The 19,196-nt window shown below is 40.3% G+C and overlaps 1 protein-coding gene across 1 annotated transcript in view; it reads right to left on the bottom strand.

Annotated features, from left to right (window-relative positions):
* The window catches only part of LOC132405597 (teneurin-2-like), a 1,448,984-nt gene that overhangs the window by 1,003,304 nt on the left and 426,484 nt on the right, over positions 1 to 19,196 (bottom strand). The window contains exon 2 of the mRNA XM_059990528.1: positions 15,689 to 15,776. The gene's annotated coding sequence lies outside the window, so the exon portion shown is untranslated. The remainder of the gene's footprint in view (positions 1 to 15,688; positions 15,777 to 19,196) is intronic.

Raw genomic sequence — 19,196 nt, 5'->3', positions numbered from 1 at the left:
TGCCGATCTATTGCCAGGGGGTCTTCGAGTTCTCACCTCTGCGGTCAGAAGTTCCCACCTGCTTTAAAAGGGCGATAATCATACGAGCACCCGTGAAGTGGAAAGTAAGCTGCCTCAGAGCCCAGTGGTACTCACATCTACAGTGATGGGGAGCTTTGGGAGGTTACAGCTCAGCATTCAACAATATCATACCCTCAGTTCTAATCAACAAGCTCCAAACCCTGGGCCTCTGTTCCTTCCTTTGCAACTGGATCCCTGACTTCTTTACTGGGAGAGCACCGTCTATGCTGTTCGGAAATAGCATCTGCTCCCCACTGACAAACCTCATGGATACGCGCTTACCCACTCTATCTACACCCATGATTGTGTGGCTAGGAATAGCTCAGATTTGCTGATGACAAAACTATTGTTGGCAGAATTTCAGTTGGTGATGTGGAGACATACAGGAGTGAGATAGATCAACTGGTTGAGTGGTGTCACAACAACAACCTTGCACTCAATGTCAGTAAGACCAAGAAATTTATTGTGGACTTAGGAAGGGGAAGTCAAGGGAACACATGCCAGTCCTCATCAAGGGATTAGCAGTGGAAAGGGGGAGCAGTTGTAAGTTCTTGGCTAACAACATCTTTTGAAGGTCTATCCTGGGTCCAACATATTGATGCAATTACAAGGAAGTCACAACAGTGGCTATATTTCACTAGGAATTTATCAAAGACTCTAACATGTTTCTACATAAGTACATAAGTGCTGACAACAGTGACCTAATCTCAGATAATAATGAGGCAGCCTAAAGAGGGGAAGTCATCACCCTGACACAGTGGTGTCAAGAAAACAACCTCTCCCTCAATGTTGCAAAAATAAAGGAGCTGGTTGTGGACTACAGGAGGAATGGAGACAGGCTCATCCATATTGACATCAATGGATCTGGGTTGAGAGGGTAAATAGCTTCAAGTTCCTTGACACAATTATCATCGAGGATCTCGCATGGTCTGTACAAACTGGCTGTGTGGTGAAAAAGGCACAACAGTGCCTCTCTCACCTCAGACAGTTGAGCAAGTTTGTTCTGGACCCCCAGATTCTATAACTTTCTACAGGGGCATGATTGAGAACATTCTGACTGGCTGCATCGCTGCCTGGTATGGGAACTGTACTTCCCTCAATCACAGGACTCTGCAGAGAGTGGTGCGGACAGCCCAGCACATCTGTAGATGTGAACTTCTACTATTCAGGACATTTACAGAAGTCTGGTGTGTAAAAAGGACCCAAAGGATCATTGGGGACCTGAGTCACCCCAACCACAAACTATTCCAGCTGCAACCATCAGGGGAATGGTACTGCAGCAGAAAAGTGAGGACCAACAGGCTCCAGGTCAGCTTCGTCCACCAGGCCATCAGACTGATTAATTCATTCTGACACAACTGTATTTCTATGTTATATTTTCTATCCTATTGTACATAATACTTATTATAAATTACTATAATTGCACACTTGAACAGAGACATAACAAAGATTTTTGCTCCTCATGTATATGAAGGATGTATGTAATAAAGTTTATTATTTTATTATTATTATTAATTAGTTTCTAATTCTATTCACTCAATACCATGGAGAGGATTCTAACTGGTTCCATCACCGTCTCACTACACAGGATCAGAAGTTGTAAAAACTGCCAGCTTCATCATAGGCACTAGCTGCACAAGCATCGAGGATTCCTTCAAAAGGCATTGCCTCAAGAAGGTGCCATCCATCATTAAGGACCCCACCACCGAGGAAATGTCCTCCTCATTGCTACGATCAAGGAGGTGGTACAGAAGTCTGAAGACACACACTCAGCTCTTCAGAAATTTCTTCTTCCATCTGCCATCAGATTTCTGTTTGGGCAATGAAACATTAAGCACTATTTCACCTTTGTTTTTCCTTTCTTTTTGCATTATTTATTTAATACAATAGAGGAAATTGACTGGCTGCATTGAAGCCTGGTATGGAAACACCAAAGCCCTTGAATGGAAAATCCTGCAAAACATAGTGGATACAGTCCGTCATGGGTAAAGTCCTCCCCACCACTGAACATATCTACATGAAGTATCATTGCAGGAAAGCAGCATCCATCATCAGGGACCCCACCACCCAAATCATGCTCTCTACTCATTGTTGTCAGCAGGAAGAAGGTACAGGAGCCTCAGAACTCACATCACCAATTTCATGAACAGTTATTACCCCTCAACAATCAGGCTCTTGAACCAAAGGGGATAACCTCACTCAGCCTCATGTGCCCCATAACTGAAACATTCCCACAACCAATAGAGTCAAATTCAAGGACTCTTCATGTCATGTTCTCAATATTTATTGATTATTTATTGATTACTTCTTTCTTTTAGCATTTGCAGCGTTTGTTGTTGAACACCCACGTTGGTGTGCTCTTTCACTGATTCTATTATGGTTGTTATTTTAGTATGGCTTTACTGAATATGCCCGCAAGAAAATGAATCTCAGGGTTGTAGATGATGACATATATGTACTTTGATAATAAATGTACTTTGAACTTCGAACTTTCAACTTATCACCTGTTTACTTTCATAACTGAGTTCATTTTCAAAACAATTATTCAAATTCTCATTAAAGCTTGCAGTCTCAATTTTTTTCCAGGTCTTGTAAATGGAATTGAATCAAGTTTCCTGAAAGTTCACCTTGATTAGATCTACTGCAATGATCCCAAAAAAACTTAGTTAATCCTTAAAATAAATTCAGGATATTTGTGAGGCATGACCTGGTGTCTCTAAATAGGCGTTAATAACTATGTTTTTGTGGGCCATGAATTTAAATAGGGAATATTTCATGATGTAGTCTTGAGTAACTGTAAGCCCATGCAAAATGTCTGTTCTGCAGAATTATTGTGATTCTATTGCATTTTAACTATCTTTTCATGGCTACTACCTCAAACTATGACTCATTTCTCTTTTAACTGAAGTGCTGACACAACAACGAAAATGACAAATGGAGCACACAGATTTGTATTTTTCTTGTTTGGTTATGGGCAGGTTCACGCTTCTACTTGTGGCCATATCTGGCTACAAGGTAGTTACTTAGAACCGAAGTTGTCTACCACTATAACTTAGCAATATGAGAGAAATTGTGAAGTTGGGAATGTGACATCTCATGATGGGCAAATGCGAGTAGACAAAATGGGGGTGAAATTCTCCACACCAGTGCTACAAAGTGATCTCACAGCACCTGCATCTGCAGTTTTTCTTAAATTTCAGGTTGGGTGTTTCCAGCATTTCATGAAGCAGTAAAATCAAGCGACAGATTGTTTTAGAAAGGCTAGACTGTTACAGAACCTAGCTGACTTGTTTGCAGGTGACTGAGCCCACCAACCAAATAACCATCTGGGATCCCTACATGTCCTAGCCCACTGGTGTTGGACCACACTTGCTGGCCTTCTGAATCATCAGAAAGGGCAGGTAAGTGGCATCTGCGCTGCAGGTTATCTCCTGCAGTATGTCTGCCATATTTGGAAATGGAGTTTTGTTTTCATTCAAAGCTCTCACTCAATCTCTCACTGAATTGGCATTCTAAGACAAAAGAAACCTATTATCATTAAAAATAAAAAGAAACACCAAGTAGAAATGAAGAAAATAGGGAGACTATAACAAATTCACTTAGAAATAAATAAAAAAGTTATTAAGCGGAAGCAAAATATTTAACAAAAAATTGCCTTTTAATCTGACAGCACATGTCCATAAATTCGGGACTTGATTGAATTTCAATAGCTGAATGTCAGCTGTTCCAACAGAATTACTGGTCACAGCCTGCACCAATCAACCCATTATTTTCCCATTCCAATTGATGCAAAGACCCTGAAATTTCACCAAGCCAAAACTTTGCTTTGGTCAAATTCAGTGAGACCACTTGGGGGTGAATTATTCTCCGGAGCGCAGATCACAAACTTGGATTTTCTTCTTTTAGAATGAATATCCAGCCACTGAAGTCACTTGAAAAGTCTGTGATCTGACTCTGATCTTTTGTATGCAGGATTTCCTCTGTATTTCAAATGCATGTTCTGGTTTCTTCATACACTCTTTTGAAATATGATGGTAAAATCTGCAGCAGAACATGAAGTGTGGCTGTCAGCAAACGTGTATTTTGAAAAAATGTATTATTAGATTATTTCTTTTGTGTTGTTCAGAACCAGATTGGTATTATGGGAAACAGAGGAAACAGCATTCTATCAAGGAACATACCAGTGCATACTTACAAAGTACATGGGTGACTCTTTGTGAACGGACACAATAAATTCCATTTCCAGATCTTTTCAAACAGAATCCAAACCTGCATTGCTTTGGAAACAGTAAAACTGTGCCACCGTTTAATATTAACATAACTTAATGAGTATTTTTCTCATTTTTATTTCTTATCCTTTTCTAAATTCATGATGCAAATGAAGCCAGTGGGTGAAACGTGATTGGAATTATTTTACTTTACTTAGCGAGACAGCACATAGTAGGCTCCTTCCAGCCCTTTAAGCCATGCAGCCCAAGCAACCCCAAGGTGCTGATTAACCCTAATCTAATCACAGGACAATTTAGAATGATCAGTTAACCTTCCTGGTATTTCTTTGAAATTATGGAAGGAAACAGGAGCATTCGGGGAAGACCCACACATTCTATGGGTACAGAGATTCCACACTGGACTCCAAACTCCAATGCCCCAAGCTGTAATAGCATTGTGCTAACCACTGCACTACTGTGACACCCCATAACGGAAACAGCTGTGACCGAGAGTGAACAGGTATGGAAAGAGAAGCCAGCTGCTAGCCAGACTCATTGAATGAGTGTTACTTAATCCTTGTGCTACTCTGGTGAAAGGATTCAGCAACAGATACGTGGAAATGCTTTCATTGATTTTATGGATGAATGTTTAGATTCAATAGAAGTCAAGAAAACATTTGGTTTATCAGGAAGATGTTGCCATTGGGATGAAGCTCAGGGATCTGAAATCATTGAGTGGGTAAACTAGTCTCTGGCAGCATTGGCTGGAAAGCGCTGAAGCATTTAGGAGGGTTTTGAAATATAGAGCACAGAAGGATTAAAGGCCTTTTAGGACCAGGACCTTCCAGTGGCTACCCACATCAATTCCACATTCCGTTCCATACTGACATGCCTGTCCATGGGTCCTCTGCTGCCAAAATGACAACAGTTGCAGGTTGGAGGAGCAATACCTCATATTCCATCTGGATTGTCTTCAACCTGATGACAAGAACATTGATCTCTCTAACTTCTGGCAACCAGTCCCCTTTGTTTTCTCTCATTCTGCTGGTCTCTCACATCTTCTCTTCCCCTCCCCCTAGATTTGCTCTCTAGTTCCCTACCTCCTTCACTTTCTTCCTTGGTCCACAGCCCTCTGCAATCAGATTCCTTCTTCTTCAGCCCTTCACCTCTTACAACTATCACTTCCCATCTTCTCATATCATTTCCTTTTATCTCTTCTGCACCATCCATCCACCTTCCTCCACATATAGACTCACCACTCACCTACCTTCTTGAACACCTCACCCACCATCCGCCTACTTATTTTGGCTCCTGTGCCCTTCTTTTCCCGTGCAGATGAGGGAGCTCAGCCTGAAATGTCAACTCTTCCTTTCATAAATGTTGCCTGACATGTTGAGTTCTTACAGCATTTTTTGAGTGTTTTTTGAAATTGGGGGAAGCATTTTAAAGGACCAGGATCTTCCAGTGACATTTTATTTTATCCCTGCAAGTTTTGGATAATAGGGAATCTGAGGTTAAGTGTTTGGAAAGATTGTACATGGATCTTACTGGTATTGGAGTGGCAAAGTTTGAAGGAGTAAATCAGTCTTTGAGTTGCTCTTTCACTGATATGCATTACAACTGTGTAGAGAGAAACGGGAGGGGAACAACATTTATCAGTGAACTAGAGAAAGGATTTGGGAGTTTGATAGTGTTGATCTGTGGGTGTGAGAAAAGATAAAGAGTTTTATTCAAGGCTGGGTGCAGGCCAAAAGGTGGTGCCAAGAGTATAAGAAAACTAGCCTGGAGAGAGATAAAATGATTTAGGCTCTTGGAAGATAACATGTCTTGATTTGGGATGGACCCTAAAAGAATTTCAGTGGTGGTATTGAAAGGTAAAGTTTGGGAGAGTGAGACATTGTTTATCAATTCTCACATTGCCAACAACTTTGTAATAGATAATGTAACCTGAAGAAGCTGGGGTGCCTGAGACTTTTGCACAGTACTGTAGTAATTTTATGTATTGCACTGTATTGCTGCACTGCTGCAATAAAAACCCAAATTCCATGACATACATATGTGAGTGATGATAAACGTGATTCTGATATGGTACTCTATTGTGGACTGAGAGTGGGAAGGGGGCAGAGAGAGGCCAATCAGGGTTGAGAAAAGGGGAAGGGAGAGGGGAAGAAGCACTAGAGAGACATTCTGTAATGATCAAAAAAAACAATTGTTTGGAATCAAATGACCTTGCTTGGTGTCTCAGAACTGGGTTTGTCTGCAGCTGCACCACCCTCCCACCACTGGCACTCCATCTCTGCCACCTGTTCCACAAACCTCCCACAGCTCTCCACCCTCTCCATTCCCCAACATCCTTTGCTCCCGTTACACTTACAACCTTTACAAACTCCGCTCCACATTGACAAAGAGGCCCCCGAGTTACATACTTACACCTAAGAGCTTTGCACAGTACTGTAGGTTACATATTATTCACTCATGGGATGTGGATGTTGTTGATGTCATTATATTTTGTTTATCCCAATTGTCCTTACGAAATTGATTTAAAGATGTTACCATAACTTACTTCACTTTCCTCAGGAAAGACCATCCACAGATAAATTATTTAGGTAGGGTTTTAGAACTACAAGTAAAACAGTGTGGAATTAACAACATATTCCAAAGAAGTGTGATGTATGACACAAAGGGAATTGGAGTATTCCAGACACCCGGTGCCCTGGATCCTCTTTCTATATGCTACAAAAGATTCAAACAGTGTTAATTTCAAGAGGACTAGAGTATAAAAGCAAGGCATTTGTCAGACTTAACTTGGAGTATTGAGAGCCTTTCTGTGCCCCTTATGTAAGAGAGAACATGCTGGCATTGGAGAGGATCCAGAGGAGATTCACAAGAATGATCCAGGAATGAAAGGATTTACGTATGTGGAGACTTTGATGGCTCTGGACGGTACTCACTGGAGTTTAGAACAATGAAGGGAAGATGTCATTGAAACCTATCAAACATTAAAAGGCCTAGATAGAGTGGAAGTGGAGAGGAGGTTTCCAAAAGAGTTTGAGACTTGGACCAGAGGGAACAGCCTGCGAATACAAGGATGTCCATCTAGAACAGAGATAAGGAGAAAATTCATTAGCTAGAATGTGGTGAATCTGTGGAATTCTTCACCACAGATGGATGAGGAGGCCGCCAGAGGGTATATTTGAAGTGAATAGGAGATAGGTTGTTGATTAGTATGGGCAGCAAAGGTTGTGGAAAAATGCAGGAGAATGGGGTTCAGAAGGATAATAGATCAGCCATTATGGAATAGAGGAGCAGACTCATGGGCTGAATGCCCTAATTTGCTCTTATGTCTTATGATCTTATGGTCTAAGATTGTGAATTTAGGAAGTGCTGTTGAAAAAGCCTTGGTTTGTCTTGGCAACAAAACTTGTAGATGATACTGCCTTTGAAATGATGGCAGTGAATATTTCATTTCAAGGAGTGACTGGCAACAACCAAACTGCTTTGCTTAATTGTTGCAAGCACACTCATTGAACCCCATCAAACTCATGGCTAGCATCTGGAAGAGCTTTGAGGAGTCAGCATTGCTGAAAAAGCAGACTGAACTTGCTTCGATTGCAACACACACAAAATGCTGGAGGGACCCAGCAAGTCAGGCAACATTGCGAATATGGATAAAGAGTCAACATTTCAGGCCAAGACCCTTGTTCAGGACTGGAAAGGAATGAGGAAAACACTAGAATAAAAAGGTAGGGGGGAGGAAGGAGATAACTAGATGGTGACAGGTGAAGCCAGGTGGATAGGAAGGAATTTAACTGAGGAGAGTGGACCTTTGGAGAAAGAGACAGATAAGAGGACCTAGGGGGAAGTGATAGGGAGGTGAAAGAGGTAAGAGGCCAGAGTGGGAAATTGAAGAAGGGAGAGGTAGGGATTTTTTTTTACTGAAAGGAGTCAATAACATGGGTAAGACCCGTCATAATTAGAGGGATCTCTTGATCGAGCACCTCCACTCCATCCGACAAATTCAGAACTTCCTGGTGGCCAAACTATTTAATTCCGATTTTCATTCCTGTTCCAACATCTCAGTCCATGGCCTCCTCTTGTGCCACAATGAGGCCACCCTCAGGGTGGAGGGGCAACATCTTATATTCAACCCGATGGCATGAATATCAACGTTTCCTTTCAGTAAACAATAATCTGTCCCCCTTCCCTGCTTGTGTATTCCCCACTCTTGCCCCTTACCTCTTCTTGCCTGCCTATTACCCACTCCCCAGATGCTCCTTCTCCTTCCTTTGCCCCTGTGGTCCACTCTTCTATCAGGTTCCTTCCTCTCTAGCCCTTTACCTTTCCTACTCAGCTGGCTTCACCTATCACCTTCCAGCGATCTTCCTTTCCCTCCCCATCTTTTTACTCTAGCATTTCCCCCTTCCTTTTCAGTCCCGACGAAGGGTGTTGGCCCAAAATGTCGAATATTGATTCGTTCCCATGGATGCTACCTTACCTGCTGAATTCCTCCAGCATCTTGTATGCATTGTTCTGAATTCCAGTATCTGCAAACTTTCTCATGTTTATGATTTGCTTCTACGGCTATAGTAACACAAGGAATTCTGCAGATGCTGGAAATCCACACAAAAATGCTGAAGGAACTCGGCAGATCAGGCAGCATCCGTGGAGAGTAATAAAGAACAGGATTTTGGGCCTAGACCCTTTATCGGGACTTGAAAGGAAGAGCGAAGAAGCCAGAATAATTAGTTGGGTGAAACCAGGTGAGGGGGAAGATGGATGGGTGGGGGAGAGGGGATCCTTAAGCAGGGTAGATGTAGAAAGCTGCAGTATTAATGCAGTCATACACATTAGTCATAAACACTAGGAGCTTGATGGCAAGAGATGTGACAACAGTAATTCTGTAGCATTTCAAAGGAAGGCAAATATTTTTTTGGTGGACATGGTCATTGTCTGGTACTTGTGTGGTAAAAAATCTTTCTTGGCACCTAACAAGTCATCTTCTATACATCTCTGAAGTGAAGTGTATTAGTGAACTAAAATTCCTTGAACTTACGTACGAGATGCTGGCTGAGAACTAAGGCAGGAGAAATTTTGGAGCATGGAGTGAAAACAGGACGTACAAAATGCTACAGGAACAGGCGATGCCTGTGAAAGGTGAGAGCAAGGATCAACAGCGGGGCACTGAAGAGAAAGTGCTGGAAAAGGAAGAAGAGGATAATGAATGAGACTCCTGGGATATCAAGTGACAAGTGGGAGCATCAGTGTTTCTAGTGCACTAATTAAGTCTAACTTTGCAGATGCCCTAGTTCTCTTCCCACATAATTATGTTGAAAAAACATTCATTGTTTGCTTTTATTAGAATATTATTGCTTTCATGCCTTCCATACTATTGTTCTGATCTGGCCTCTTAACTTCTGTTTACTGGAATTACTCGGAACATGATTTCTTGCAGTTTCAGATAATTCTTTAAATGATTATCAACCTGCTCATCTCGAGCAGATGCTGAATTGCAGTAATTTATTATTTTGCTCTCTTAATGACTATATATTTTCATGCATGTTGTTTTTGCCATTTTCTGCAAAATAAACTGAAGCTTAATGTCCACTATCATCAAACAAACATTCTGCCAACTCTGTACTTGACACCCACTGGCACCAAATATTCTTTATCTGCCAACTTGTCAAACTTGATGCCCACTGGCATCAGACCACCGTCAAGCTAATCAGTATTTAAACAGCTCATATCCAATCACTTACTGTTGAAATACAGGCTCACTGGAGTAAATGTCATGCTCATAGTGCTTGCCTAATCTATATTCAGGTTTTGCTCCTTGTCTTCAATACTTAATACAATTTTGCTGCCGTTAGCTTCCATTCTTATTTATCCAGTACATTGTGAATGTGTTGATAGACTTAACTGCAAATTAGACATTTTCTCCGACTAAACTGATTTCTGCTGTATATAAAGATTTTAAATAAATTGATGCATAAATATACCTAATATGGTAAATATAGCAATTGATGGAAGCAGTAATCTCATGTTTAATGTCTAAACAATAGAAGATATAGTGAGGTGCTGGCAGGCACACAATATCATTTTAATCGGGATGATGTTCCGCCTGGCTTGGCAGATCATAGAGGCTGTATCATAATGCATAGGAGCATCATAGAATGAAGAGTGGAAAACATTCCTCCCTCATTTATCAAGTAACCCCTTGGACTAGAGAGCATAAAAACATAGAGGTTACTCTACGGGGAGTAACTAGTACCATGTATGTGGCTGCACAAGCACTGGCGAATCTCACATTATATATAATCGACTCAACATAAACACTAATCTGAGCCAAACAGTGAAACCCAATGGACCACATCATTTCCCATTATTCAGTCAGCAGTGTTTCAGCTGTGCAAGATTTTCCCTTATAAAGTCTTCCAAGGATAGGTAAGATGGTATTTATCTTGCTGCATGTTTCACTGAATATTATTATATTTATTTAAGGTCCAAATCCAGTAAGTAAAACATTATAAGAATCCCAGAATTCTAATTTATGAGCAACATGAGTTGATAAGAACTTAAAAAAGGTAAATGATCCCTCATATTGTATTTAGAATTCTAAAGAGGCCAAAACATTTTCCATTTGTCCCAAATTCAAGCTTATTTACCATTTCTTTTCTTCTATGAAGGACAGAGAGTTCACGATAATGATCATGCTTATTCATTGACCATTGCTTTAAAAGAATGGCATTTCTTAAAGTGAACGGTTTCTTTGAACTACTCTAGATTAAATGAATTAGTGCTGATTGAAACAAGTGCTTGCTTTCTATGGGATTTAGAATAAACATGAGCAAAGCTGAAATCATAGGAAACAAATTCCTCTGTACAAGACTGGAGGAAACAGATATCTGACATGAGTAATTCAAATAATAAACCTGCTATTCTTGAACTGGGGTACTGTTACATGACAGATCAGTGTTAGCACTCTTTAGAACTTTACTGGACAACACTGGTAAGGCTGCTAATGTTGGAAAACAGTGTAGATTAATTTTTAGGTTAATGATTTTTGCAACTGTATGGTAGTTGAATCAAAAAGTAGAAGGAATATTACAATTCACCAACCATTATTAAAATACATTGCATTTCTTCCAGGCATTACGTAAGGCCTGCAAAGAGTAATATTTCTTCTATCATGCAAGCATAATCTTAAGCGATGATATGATAGCTGTTGTGAAATGCTGCAGTTGGCACTATTTTTGACATTTGATCATTTATTTGTGGAATGTCGGCATCACTACCGAGCCCACGATTTAATTCTTCTTCACTTGGATAGTGAGCTCAGCTGTTTTGGTAGACACTTAAGAGCTACCTTCAGTTTGCCTACCAGGAGTACACTGGAGTTGATGATACTGTCATCTACCTGCTGAAAAGAGCTTACTCCCATTTGGATAAGCAGCACAGAACTATCAGGATCATGTTTTTGATTTATCTACTACCTTCAAAGCCGTACGATCCTCATTGCTGGGGAAAAGCTCTGTTCAATGCCGTCTGGCACTTCCATTGTATCCTGGGTAACGGCCTACCTGACCGGCAGACCACAGTTTGTGCAGCTTCAGATCTGTGTGTCAGACATGGCTATAAGCAGAGCTGGAGCCCCGCAGGGAACTGTAATGGCCCCCTTTCTGTTTATCCTGTATCCCTCGGACTTTATATACAACACCGTGACATGCCATCTGCAGAAATTCTCTGATCACTCAGCAAAAGTTTGGTGTACAAAGGAAGGACGTGAGGAGGACTTTGTCAAAAGGTGCAAGCTGTCATTGACAGGTCAACATCAGAAAGTCAAAGGAGATGGTGAGGGACTTTAGGAAGACTAAGCCTGTACTGCTCCCTGTTACTATTGATGGTGAGGATGTGGATATGGTGAGGACCTGGATGACAGACTTGAGCAGAGCACTGACACGGAGACTGTGTACAAGAAGGGCCAGAGTCACCCCTCTACTGAGGTTCTTTGGAGTATGCAGGTCTCTCCTTCAATGATCTACCAGTCTGTTGTTGCCAGAACAATCTTCTACATGATGGTGTGCTTGGGCAGTAGGTTCAACACGGGTGATGCCAACAGGGTCAATAAACTGATAAGAAAGTTTGGCTCTGTTATAGGAGTCAAACTGGAGCTGTGGTAGAACAAAGGACCCTCCTGAAAATCCTGTAAGTTCTGAACAGTGTCTCTCACCCTCTGCATGCCACTTTGGCTGAACAGAGGAGCACTTTCAGTAATGGACTAAGACAACCGTGCAGCTCCAAAGAGCACTGCATGCGGTCAATCTTACCCTCGGTCATAAGGCTCTACAATATGTCAATCTATAGACAGGGAAGTGATGACCCCTCCCATTAGACTGTTATTAACTTTTGTTTACCAGAGCTCTGTTTATCTCTGTTTACTACACCCTGCTATTACAGACATCCTGTGCAACAGTGTGCAGTACTAGCATCATTTCTTATCTGGACAGTGTGAATGTGCACCCATTACTGTATAATATTATGGTAATTCCTGCACTACCATCTTATCAGTGTGAATGGAAATCTTGTAAATTTTGTAATCTTTGACTTGCAAATCTTGTACATCTTATTTTTAAGGTAACTTTTTTACTGTTTCTTATTTCCCTTCTAATATATGTATAATTGTGCACTTGTAGTGCTACTGTGACACTGTAATTTCCTTTGGGATCAATAAAGTATCTATCTATCTAGTCACATAGCCACGAATTAGGAGTCATACACAGACTGGGCTCTTTGGAGCTTCACAGTCTTAGTCCATTACTGAAAGTGCTCCTCTGTTCAGCCAAGGTGGCACGCAGAGGGTGAGAAACGTTGTCCAGAATTGCCAGGATTTTCCGGAGGGTCCTTTGTTCGACCACAGCTCCAGTGTGTCCAGTTTGACAGTGATCCTTTGTGAAAGAAGGATTGACATTGGTCAAGCACAGTTCCAATGTCATCGCCAAATTCACCGATGGCACCATGGGTAGTGTTCAGTTAGTGTACAGTAGTGAGATAGGAAGCTAGGTTGCTTTAAGCTGACAGCATTAGTAAACCTAAAGAATTGACTGCTGACTTCAGGAAGGCATACACCAACCTATATTAGTGGATCGGCGATGGAAAGGGTCAGCAGCTTTAAATTATTGGGCATTAGCGTATCAGATGACCTGTCTTTGGCCCAACATATATATACAATTACAAGGCACACCAGTGTCTTTGCATAGAAATTTGCTCAGATTTGTTATGTCACTGAACACTCTGAAGGCTTCTACAGACCTACTGCTGAAAGCATCCTGACTGGTTGCATCACGGTCTAGTGTGGCAATTTGAATGCAGAGGAATGCAAGAAGCTGCAGTGAATGGAGGACATCACACACTCATCCTTCTGCACCATTTATAGTGTCTACATGAGGCAATGGCTCGAAAAGGCAATAGGAATCATCAAAGATTCCAGCCATCTGAGCCGTACTACATTTTCACCACTAACATCAGGCAGCAGGTACAGAAACCTGAAGTCTCACACCACAAGTTCCAAAGAGTAACTTCCCTTCAGCCACTGGGCTCTTGAATCAACAAGCACAACCCCAACCACTCCCTCAGGGCAGGCACAGTATGACCACTTTAACCACGTTGCATTACAATGGAATTCATTTTTTTATATTCTAAAAGTGTTCATTCTTATAAAAATTGTGAATACATTGATGTATGATTTACAATTTTCTTGTGACTTGTGAATCTGATTCTATGTGCCTGTAATGCTGCTGCAAGTCTTTCATTGCACCTGCACTTTTGTACATGACAATAAACTCAAATTTTGACCATATTTTCACAGCCACTGTTATAGATCTTAGGTTATCTTTTAAAATTCCATATTATTTAATTAATTTAATTTAAATTCCGTGGCTGCCATGATGAAATCCGAACTCATGCCTCTGGGACCTGAGACCATGAAAGGCGGATTCATGAATATGATGATTACATTACTGTGCCAAAGTATCAAGAATGGGACACAAAGATTATTTTGAAATATTCTGACGCTTCAGGAGTATCAATAGAAGTTGCAGTGGGTGATGCAGGAGCAGCCTCAGTGTTAAGAATTTCCTGTTTATTTGTGATGGGTTCACAGCATATTTTTCTGCATAACGGAAGTGCTCCTGCCAAGTTGAAAGTAAATAACAAGGAAATTTAGAGTCAAAAAGTCAGAGAACACTACTGCACAGAAACAGCTCCTTTGGCCCATCTAATTGTGTCTAACTATTATGCTGCGTAGTGCCACTGAGCTGCCTGCACTTGGATCGTAACCCTCCATACCCGCCCATCCACGTACCTATCCACGTTTCCGATAATGAAATCAAATCCGCATCCACCATCTCCACCAGCAGCTTGTTCTGCACTCTCATCACCCTCTGAGTGATGAAGTTCCCTCTCATGTTCCCCTCAGATATTTCACCTTTCACCCTTAACCCATGGCCTCTATTTCTAATCTCACCCGACCTCATTGGAAAAAGTCTGCTTGCATTTAGCTGATCTATACCCCTCATAATCGCTCCCAAATCTCCAACGGAAAAGTAAAGTGCACACACACCACTTTCCTGGGCAGCTGTGGCCAAAGACTTAGACCGTCACTTATTATTTAATTTCTAAGCTAAGCAAGAAACTGGAGTTGAAAGGAGGCAAAGCTACAACATGGATCCCTGATAATGTGATCCATATTCCTGGATGGAACACAGCCTGCAGGGAAGAAAGGATTTCATTCTAACATGAGAAGGAATATCCAAAAAGAAGGAAACCGCTTTTATCGTATTGGTTAAACAGAACTAGATGTCAAAGATAAATGGACTTTGATAGCAGCTAAAAGTGCACAAATGGCTCCCCTTTGCTATTTCTGAGATTTCCTTCTTGTGTCTATAACTAAAACCAGAATCATTTCATTGGTGCATGTAAATATACTGCATTACCTCACCAAAGTTGATGGTAGGATCAGGAGTCAGAATGGCCTCCACAGTTATGAAGTCCTGTTGTGGCCCCAGGAACTGAGGTCAACAGGTTAAATGCAAGTATGGGTACTGCTGGATACACACGTGAAGAGAGAAAAGGTCAGAAGGGCATGTTGCAGACCGAGCTGAGGTAAATTATGAGGGTGCAAAAACATAAAACCTGCAGGACTGGCTGAATAGTCGACTTAAATTCTGTAAAGTTGCAGAAAAATGCAGGACACTGGGTTTCTATAATTCTGTCGGACTAAATAGCAGGAAATAAATCAGAACATGCATAAGTCATCCCACCCATTGAACTATACTGTAAAGCTCAAGTGAAAACATCAAACTATATTTAAAGAGTTCACAATGAAAATATAATTTGTCCACATGCTGCCAAGAACTTGAGCTTACCTGATACTCTCTCTGTTCGTTTTTGGTTGCAGATCCAACTCAAGTTACGCACAGGCCAATAGTCTCATTGTAGAACCATTCTTAACATCTGCAATGCAATAAAAAATGATTGCTTTATGGAGTCTACAGTTCTCCTTTTATAAGGGTTAGATATTAATTAATGAGAAACCTAGGGATGATTACCTATATCTAAATCATTATTTACATTGTTGGGATCCTATAGTAATCTTCTCCACACTTCGACATCATGACAATTAGTTTTGGCTGTGGTGGACCATGTCTAACAAGAAACTACTAGAGTCTTCAGAGAGAAGACAGACTCATTTCCAAAATTTTTTTCTGCATGTACAACTTGGTAACAAAAGGTACCAGACATAGATAGTTCCCAATAGGCTTCAGAACCAGTACTGCTGTTTGAATGCTCAATGAGCAAAGACATAGCAGTGCCCATAAAGGCATCAGCGTGCCCTCAGCAGTGACATGCAGCTCTGGAAAACAGCTGAGGTCCTGAGAATGAATTTTGCTCTGTGCAAGATACCTCATGGAAAAAAATTACTAGAATCAGGATAGCTTTGGCAATACATTGTAATGTGCTAACGATAGTTTGTGTGGCATGAATTCAGCATCTTTTGGAGTATGGCACTGGATCACTGTCAGGATTCCAAACCAAATATCTGACTCCAAAGAAGTTTACTGATAGCAAGTAAAATAAATATTTGTGATTGCCTTATGCTAGGGTCCAATGACCCAAAATTGGTTGGATTATAAACAATTTTCTGCCAGAGAAGCAGTAGGTTTTGTATCATACTTGTATACGTTTTGAGCATATCAGACCGAGGTTTGATCGGAAAAAGAAAATTATGTTAATAATGCTGCGTCTTTTCCATTTGATAGTTAATGATAATTGCAAGTTTAAGTCTTCTGAATGTAAACTTGCAATTCCTTGCAAGTATACAAGAGTTATCAAAAGCATTAAATGGAGTGAGTCTTCTTGATACCTTAACATTTACTGATGGATCATGCAAAGGGAATGCAACTTCAAGTAATGCACATGTTTTGTGTTGGGAGGATTATTCAATAAAAATCCAACAGGTCCAACTTGAAAGTCAACTTTAAAATTATCATTGATAATTGATTACCGAACACTTAATCATGATTAAAAAGAGATGTTCTGGAAATACTCAATAAGTTAGATGGCATGAACAAAAGCTGAAACTCTTAACATTTCAAGTTGAAGATTTTTGTCCTGAAAGAATCTTAAATGTTAAAATTACTACTAGATCTGCTGAGATCTTCTCTTCAGTATTTGTTTTATTTCAGACTTACAATTTCCATAGATTTGTGATTTTCATGTGGTTGTGGTTTTCATAAATAGTGTGTGGTTTATGGTAGATAGTGAAAAACATATCATACTGATATTAATACAACAAATCAATTCAACATAACAATTCAAATTTACTGAGTACTTCTTTAAATCTCATAACATCAATTCCCCAAACAAAGTCATATCAGGTTACCCAATCTCTGAAGAAATCTGAAATATGACTCTAGAGGAATAAAAGGATGATTTCAGTTTCTTTCTGTCAATGGTCGTGCTAACTCTCACAGAAAGGCTGATTATTTGAAACAATTTCCATGTAGATGAGGACTGATATTTACAATGGTACATTTAACTGGACACATGGATTAATTTTCTCTGATATAGCAGCATTTCTCTGCAGCTCTAATCAGCCAAAAAGCTCAGATGTTAAAAGTCTGATCTCTGCTAACATTTACCGACAAGGACACATTGGCACAATGTGTCATTCAATTAAGTTGATGGTCTACAACTTTGCAAGAGTATTTAATAAATAAATTGATCCACCAGCATACATTTATCGACAGGCAATCTTGCTTCTTGGATGGAACTCTATGCACCAATATGAGTAAGATCAGACTGAACTCTCCCAGTAAAACATGTTAATATATCAGGTCTTTCCATTCTGTCCTTTTTGTCCTGTATCATTACAGAGGATATTCAACTAAAGTCGAAGACAAAAGAGATGGCAGATGCTCAGATTTCTGGAATAAACAGAACACCGGACTGATGCGAGGTCTTGACCTGAAACATCTTTTGCCTCCACAGATGCCACTTGGCCCGCTGAGTTCTTCCAGTATTCTGTGTTTGATTCCAGCTGAAGTTCACCATGTGTTATATGACAATCAAATTCTCAGACAATGTGAACTTGCTTCCATCATACTTTCGAAGCTAGGACACTTGTGACTCTATTCAAAATTTCACAGAAGGCAGAGCTGTCTGTATTTGGATATGGCATGACCTTGATGGCTGACAGATGGCAATGAATGTTTCTGATAAACAAGTGGTCACTTTCAGCAAGAATAAAGTCTACCACTTCCCTCTGACATTCAATCATTGACTTATGTCTTCCATGTGTATCTTCCACAATTACTGTAATAGAACAGTAACTTAAATGGGTCAGCTGTACGTTTGTATGTTTGTATGTATACGTATAAGTGTGTATATAGATAGATATAGACAGATATAAATAGGTACATAGATGTGGAAAGAACAGCTTAGAGTGTGGATATTCTGTACTGAAATACTCCTCATCTGACTTCCCACTGCATTTCACTGTCTGTAAGTCAAAAGCATAATGGAATATCTATTTGTCTGCATAACAACATTCAAAGCAGCCCACTTGATTGACACATTGGTCATGTGAGAATTTACACTCTCCAAGCTGAAAAATTTATAAAATATGATATAAGTGGAGGAATTATAGGGAATTAGTATTTGAAGAATAATTCCCCAGGGTTTGATAATCTGAAATCTAGAGTAAAGAAGCATTTACTGTCATTTGCAGTGCACAAATATGCACTGATGCAATGAAAACTTACTTGCACCAGCATCCACAAGAAAACATAAATATAAAACATACACAACTTTTACAAGAAAGATAATAATGAGAACAAGGAAGTTCATTTCAGTGCAGTGATCAAATGGTTATAACATTGATTAATTGTAGTGATCGGGCTTTGCCAGATGGTTCAAGAACTCTGTGGTTGAAGGGTCGTAGTATTCCTGAACATGGTAGCTGCGAAAACATGGTATGGTCCAGATAATGGGGATCTTTAATGAATAATATTTCACCCTTGAGGCAGTGCCTCCTGTAGATGCTATGAACGGTAAACAGTGATGTACCCATGATATACTGGGCTGACAACACCATTCTCTGCTGCTTTTTATATTCATTTGTATTTGAATCGCAATGCCATACTATGATGCAACTGGTCAGGATACTTTCAACAGTATATCTGTAGAAGTTTGAGTGGTTGGTTACAAGCCAAAACTCTTTAGCCTTCTAAGAAAGTTAAGACAACAGTGTGACTTCCTTGTGACTGCATCTAGATGCTGGACAAGGACAAGTCACCCAATATGTTAATGCCAAGAATTTGGAGCTGCGGACTTCCTGCTGCTGACCCAGTAATGTAGACAGGTGCATGTTCA

This window comes from Hypanus sabinus, chromosome 15, assembly GCF_030144855.1.
Source record: "Hypanus sabinus isolate sHypSab1 chromosome 15, sHypSab1.hap1, whole genome shotgun sequence".
NCBI classification, from domain to species: domain Eukaryota; kingdom Metazoa; phylum Chordata; class Chondrichthyes; order Myliobatiformes; family Dasyatidae; genus Hypanus; species Hypanus sabinus.
The sequence above is the reverse complement of the archived record's forward strand: the minus strand, read 5'-3'. Positions and strand labels throughout refer to the sequence as shown.